General features: G+C 37.6%; 1 pseudogene; it reads right to left on the bottom strand.

The window, feature by feature from the left end:
* Positions 1–929: 929 nt before the first annotated feature.
* On the bottom strand, positions 930–1048 carry LOC112470785 (annotated as a pseudogene).
* Between the last annotated feature and the right edge of the window lie 6432 nt (positions 1049–7480).

The raw sequence follows: 7480 nt of genomic DNA on the forward strand, positions 1-7480 counted from the left end.
ATATACAGTCATCCCTTTTCTTTTTTGAATCCTCCCCTTTTCAGTCACTGTTGTCTCAATTTGTCCCTATATATGCTGAACGTTCATTACTATCTTGCTATATCAAATCTCTTCTTATTTCTAAGTTTATAATGCTCTGTTCCTAGTAAGGGTTGCACTCCTCTGCTTCAATCAGCCTGCTAGTCACCTTACTCTTAATTATGTATCTTTTTTTTTGTCATTTTGTTTTAGGCGAGCTGACCTCTTTCAGTATCTCCCGTGGTGCAGGCCTCGTAGTGGAGAATTCCCTCAATTTTTGTATGTATGGAAAGGTCTTAATTTCTCCTTCATATCTAAAGGAGAGCTTAGCTAGATACATTATTCTAGGCTGGTAGTTCCTTTCATTTAATAGTTTAAATATTTGATTCCATTCCTTTGTGTCTTGTAAGGTTTGTGTTGAGAAGTCCGAGGATAATCTAATAGGTTTTCCTATATAAGTTACTGTTTTCTTCTTCCTGACTGCCCTGAGAATTCTTTGTCATTTTTATTGATAATTTTAATACAATGTGTCTTGGCGAAGGCCTTTTTGGATCGAGGTAATTGGGTGTTCTGTTGACTTCTTGAATTCCAAGCTCCTCAACTATTTGTCTTAAAATACTTTCTAGGCCCTGCTCCTTTTCCTTGCCTTCAATAATGCCCATTTTTCTTATGTTTCTTCCCTTGATGATATCAGCTAGTTCTTGTATTTCTTTTTCAATATTTTTCATTGTTTGGTTTCTTTCTTTTTCCTTCTGATTTATTTGTAGATTTCTGTCTTCGATATCACTGATCCTTTCCTCCATTTGGTCGACTCTGTTTCCCAAGCTTGCTATTTCATTTTCAACTCTTTGCAGCGTGTTCTTCATCTCTAGAAGTTCTATTTGGTTCTTTTTGGTTGTTTGTTTGTTTTATGCCTACAGCATCCGGTCTACCTAGCTGGTCTCCCACCTAAGTACTAACCAGGCTCGATCCTGCTTAACTTCCGAGATGAGACGGGATCGGGCATTTTCAGGGTGGCATGGCTGTAGATCTTTTTGAGGGTTTCAATCTCCTTGCTTTGCTCATCTAGTTGTTTTTTTCAATTCCTGAAATTGTTTATATGACTTGTTTTGGAATTCATTGAGTTTTTTCAGAAGTACCATCCTGAATTTTCTGTTATTTAAATTGCATATTTCTATGTCTGTAAGCTTATTTTATGGAGATTTTTCTCTTTCTTTCTGAGATGCCTTGTCACCTTGATTGTTCATGATGTTTAATGGACTATTTCTCCCCAGGGCATTAATGGAAGTGTATTCTACTGTTTTTTCAGAAAGAAGATTTATTATATAAAGGTCTCTCTTTAGCCTGCTGCAAAGAAGATGCTTTTCTTTTGGTTTCCAGTAGGTGGTGTCTAAGCCTCTTGGATCCCTGCTTTATATAAAGCCTAATGTCTTTAATTTTCTTGTAGATTTTAATCACACTTGCTACTCTCACTTTCAGTCCCTGTCAGTGTTAGCAACAGTTTCGGTAGCATTTGCTCAGATTCCCTTGGGGATCCGCGATGTTTGGTCTCGAAGGGAATGCGGGGAGTGGCCCTCGGGGTTGGGGGTTGGGGACTGCTGCTCAGCTTTGGTTTTGCAACTCCGGCCGGTAAAAATCAAACGATTGTTTTTCTGCCGTCCTGCTTCTCTGCCTTCTGCCGTGGTGACTTAGCCCTGCCGCTGGCCAGGGGGAGCTCACAGCTTTCCCAGGCAGGGTTGTTCAGGGAATTCGTCACTCCTTCTCTTCTCCCCTCCTCCTACAGGTAGCTTTGGGGAACTGCGAGAGGCAGCTTCTTGTTTCTCCCAGTCCACCGCCTGACACCTGGGGTTCTGACCTGTGGTGGCTCTTATGCTCAGCTTATTGTTGTTTCAAGGGGAGAGATCTGGGGACATCTCTCATTCCGCCATGTTTCCAAAGATCCCTCTTCATACTTTTATAACTCATAAAAGAAATACTAGCTATAAATTTGTTTTGGCTGAATATGGTCTTCAACCCATACATTTTCTTATGTAACATTGTAGATACAGAGATCACTACCCAGTTTCCTTTTCAAAGAAGTACCTTCTGCCCAGCTTTAGGGAGTGTTGTCTGCCTACTGTCGTCAACTGTCAACTCCTTTAATGTTTTGTCTCAGCTGCAGAGATCTCTTTCACCTAAAGTTATACCTTTCTTGAAGCAGCTAGTTTAGGTGACTGAACGAGGTGGAAATGCAAATATCTGGCTGTTTGTGATCCATGCAGGACATTGAAAAGGGCAGTACTTGCTCCATATCTCCCTGCCAATGCAGATGTGGCTGTGTCTGATCTGCATCTCAATGACAGTTTCCTCTGCCAAATACCATTTTATTCATCCTTGCTTAACTCATGATGATCCCTAAAAAATGTTTTTCATTCCAAACTCTGTTTCCCCTTGGCTTTTGGTTTCCCCTTAGTTCTGTTTCCCCATTGACCTAACCAATGGCAGTTCTTTCTGGGAGTGGTCTGAGAAATCACACAATAAGGTCACTACCAAGTTAGCAATGAAGACTCATCACTGGTAGTAGATGGAGCACAGATGGCCACTGGCACAAGGTGGTGGTCTAACTGTTAAAACTTTTCTGGTGGAAGAGAATGCATACAACACACAATGTATCTGGTGTTTCAGATACAGGAAGAAAATAGTAACTATAGGGATAATGGGATGGGTTGGCTGCTGCTAAGCCATATTAATGCTCTGTGAGAGAAAAGGAACAGTTGATGGGGAGTGATAAGGTATAAAAGCCACAGGGTCTTGTTGGTTGCACATAAGGACTCTCTCATAACCTTCAACTGGAGGGGGGAAAAATGGCTGAGAACCAAGTTCAGGATGTAGTAGGCCAAGTAGCTGAACTTTGAATACAGTTAACCCTAATCAAGGCAAGTCTGTTATGCCAATATCAGAATAAAAATTCATGAATCTGACACTAGAGATGACACTATCTGGATGAATTTCTCATAATTTTGGGTCCCAGGCCCCTCTAAACCCTCTCAGTCTGTAGGAATAATGTACCTCTTCCTGTTAAGAGAATGAGCATCCTACACTGAGAGATAATGCAGAGGCTTACTCCCTGCAAGGCAACATTGTTTCTCTCAGGAATTGCCACCACTGCCCTCCTGGCTATAGGTCTATAAGTAAGGTAGAATCAGCTGGAGACATTCTGGGTCTGATAAAAGAGAGATGAGACTATACTCCAAAGAGCCACAAGACCTAGCCTGCCTGTGTAGCAGAACTAGAAGAGTATGCTAGAGACTGAATCATATACTTGGGGAAAATAAGATATGAGCATTTTGGAGATTGCTGGACCCCCTATATACAGAGAAATTGATTCAAGTGGTGAAAGGAATTGTCTATTGTAGACACAAAGATGCATCCCCCAGCTGTCCACTCAGGGAAGAATTGCTTCAAGCAGCCTCCGATTATCAGGTATTTTAGGGTCTACCCAATGCCTTGCCCATGATCATTCCCTTCCAAAGGGCACCCCATAGCTGGTGGTTGAGCAAAGCCATGGTATGTTCCTTTCTAGAGTAAAACTGTGTAGAATTACTCCTTTAACTACAACCACCACTCCAACAGAGGGCTTAAGAGTTGGATAAGGGGGGCCTTATAGACTTGATTATACTCTACATTGCCCCCAGATTTTAGTACTTATTATGTCTGTGCAGCTAAAGACAGACACAGAGATTAAGATCAAGGGTTCTCTGACATTGCAGATCTGTATTCTGAGTGACCATAAAACAGGCCAATAGCCTTTGCTTTTACAGCTCTGTGGGGAGAGGAAGAAAATAATACTGAGAGAAATTGAGAAGTTGTAATAGAGAACATCTTAGCCTTCCTAAAAAGGCCCATCAGCCTATAAAAGTAGAAATATGCATGTGTTCAGAACAAAACTAATCATTCTTGTCAACATCAATGAAAGGAATTTTGAAGAGACTGTGCCTTGGCATTTAGTTGGATACAATTGAATGATTTCAGGTGCTGATTTGTAAATAACAACTTTAAAAAAGCTCTTTGTTGCTTTATAAATGTGAAGTGGTGTGATTCCTCTGGGAATTCTGAGCAAGCAAATATTTTTGTTAAACGTGGCAGTGTTTTACAGAAATATGTTATCATTGGTTTCGATGCAAATCCTGAGAAGACGTTTTTACTCAGCATTTGATGGGCATGGCAAAGCATCCCATATGGGGTACAGGATTCAGATCTATTAATACAAGAATTACATACAGATCTTCCAAGGTGTGGATGAGGGAATAAACTTCACACTTTGCATATGCAGCAGCTGTATTAACATGATAGATTTCAATGTTCTGCAGGACCTATTACTATGTTTTGGGGCCAATAATCCACGAATTTGAAGGCTTTATACAATGGACCATAACAGCTCCTTAGGTATGATTACGTCTCATCAGATGAAAAAATGTCTTTTTAAAACCTTCTTATTAACCTGTTTGCTCCATAGACCATAATCTTTTGAAGGTTAAATTATATACATAGCAAAATGGGCCAAATCACCTCATTCTGTGTTTTAAAATGTATTTATGGTGAAAAAGCTCTCCAAAATGGGAAAGTGGAAATTGTACCCAAGAGTACAATCAAATCAAGGTGATTTTAAAGTGTGAGCAACAGGCACTATTTGCAATTTCTGTTAAGGAGAGAAATCTTGATAATCCAAAGATAACACTTACTCCTTTATGCACCATTTATATTCACATTCATCTAAAAATAGATCAACAATTGAATACAATCTGAGTAGTCAAATAACATGAGATAGCTCTCAAAGCTTGGGCAGGCACAAAGAATCATGATAAAGATGTAAGCTACAAATTAAATGGAAAAGCATTGTTAAAATACTTTATATTACTTATTTGTTATCTATAGCTAGTGCTTATTACATGAGAAAATTAGATCACATGAAATTTGAATTATTAATATAATTTTATTCCTTTCACAAATACTGTTGTACCTAGTATTTTGTAGAATACATGCTAACTGTTTAACACATTTTAATTAATGCATCAATGGGATCTAAATTATTAATTTAATATCTCACAGATAATAGGAATCTTCTGGTAATACTGCCTTAAACCATAAAAGCAACTATAATAAGGAGTTGCTGAAGAGAAGTGCTTGATGATCAAGGCACTGTCAGGCTTCTAATGGTAAATCACAATCAGCCTCTCACCCCAGCTACCTAGAACCAGTCCTGATAGAGATGCTCTCATTTCAAAGTAAGCGCTGACAATATACAAATGTGTTTTCTTTTTTTTAATTTTGGAGTGTATAAGGCAAATTACTCAATTAAAAAAAACTGAGAGAAGAATAGTGAATGGGTCAATGCAGAGAAAAGATTACCTGTGTTTTTTTTGGTCAGGTACCTCGATGAATGACTTTATACTGCTATTCTAACTTTTTTACCTTTGAATTCCTGTTAGTGATATTCGTTATTTTCCCATAAGTTTTGGAGAAGTACTTTGAAATCTTTGGAGAAATGACAATATAAGTCTAAAGAGAAATAATAAACAAACATCTGTAGACTCTCCTAAAGTTCTCTTTTCTTTAGCAAATATAGAAGTAGGAAGAATGAACAATAAAAAATGACTAGGAAAATTACACCTTCTAGTTAAAAAAAAAAAAATCTATTTTCTTACTCATATGTGTTAGTCTTCTGCATCACATTGAATCTTTATCAGCATGCAGAGTGTAGTAGCACACATACTGACTATCTCATGGTACAATTCTCCCTTGGATAAAGATCTGTAAATGAATTTAATTATAATATGGATCTCTTCTAATCTGTATGCTATGCCAGCTCATTTGTGCACCTATGCATTTTTAAATCTGTTGTGATAATTAAGAAGGCTACACTTTTAAAGTGATCCTTACCTAAATATGAACAAATAGTGCAATTGTGTTGTCTTCTAGACAACATTTCCTCTGCCAGAGTTAGATTAAAACAGGAAAAATCCATCTCTTTTCCATACCCGGCTTAAACAAGGCCCGTTTTCATTCAACTCAGCTATTTCCTTTAAATATATATGGAAGAGATGGAGAGTAAATTGCTTTTGTGAAGATCTCCAAGACTATTGGCTTCCTCAGAGGGCTTCATACCACAACTTGGTAGGAAGATGCTCTCAAACACTCTACCTCCCTAGGCATTTATGACCTGCTCTTAGGAAGCACACTTGAGGTATGGATAGGCAAAGCCACGTAGGTAAAATGCCTTGGAGATCTACTGCTTGATTTCCAAGCTATTAATTGGGGTTACATAGACTGATGCAAGGAACATGAAGCTTCCATAGGGAAGTCAAACAAATTCCTTTTTTTGATTATTTTGGAAGCCTATGGGAGTGCTTCCTGAAAGGAAAGGGTAAAACTACATTGGTTACTATTCAAATCTACTTCATAATATTGTATTAATCTTCTCATTTCCTCTCCAAATAGATCACTATATGAGTAGGCAGTAGAGTTTTGTTGTTGTTGTTGTTATCGTTGTTTTCTTTTAATATCCAGTTGTGATATTTGATAATGGAAATACCAATGGGCAAAATTCATGAAGATAAAATATTCTCTTTTAACGTTAAGCCTGAAACCATAAGCAAAGGGAAAGTTTCTGCTGAAGGGATTTTAATTTATTTTATCACTTCATAAATCACTAAAGGCAACAATTTTTTATTGCTGTAATTTTCTAAAATATATAATAAATGTAGGAGTTTTGGATACTTCTTGTTATAAAATTTTTGCCATTTTACTTCTAATATCAAGTGTATTAAAAGGAAATAATATTGACAATTTGACACCAAAAAAATCTCTCAACTTCGTATTGTGACCTAATTTTAGCTCTGTGCACCAGATCAGCATACAGCTTGTGCATAGCACTGCAGGGGATGACATATTAGAGAGATAGTTAACATTCCTTCCTTACCTTCTCCCAGGCAAAATCATGCACTGGTCACACTACTGAGCTTTAGGTAAACCTGAATGTTACTCTTGATAGGAGAAAGAATATCAGGTTAATTAATATTGTAAATAATATAATCAATTGGGAACATGATGTGCCAACCATGCATTAGACACATTTGTTTTTGAAACCTCTCCTAGCAATTACCCAATTGGTATTTATAAATTGTAATCACACACACAGATCAAGGAATCTTGGTAGAGCAATTACCTATGCATGAATGATTTAACCTTTCGGGACATTAGTAAAAGTAAGACATCAAATAAAACTATTTATCTTTCTCTGTGGCTTGGAGAATGAGAGCTAGTCATGCTTGAAAACTGGCATTAGGGGTCCAAGTTTAAGGTCATGTGCCAATTCCGATAATTACAAGAAAAGAAAAGGAAAGGAAAGAAAGGGAAGGGAAGGGAAGGGAAAAAGAAGAGAAAGAAGAAGAGAAATAGTACATCACTTTTAACAAGAGAGAGA

Source organism: Pteropus alecto, unplaced genomic scaffold (assembly GCF_000325575.1).
Source record: "Pteropus alecto unplaced genomic scaffold, ASM32557v1 scaffold3, whole genome shotgun sequence".
NCBI classification, from domain to species: Eukaryota; Metazoa; Chordata; class Mammalia; order Chiroptera; family Pteropodidae; genus Pteropus; species Pteropus alecto.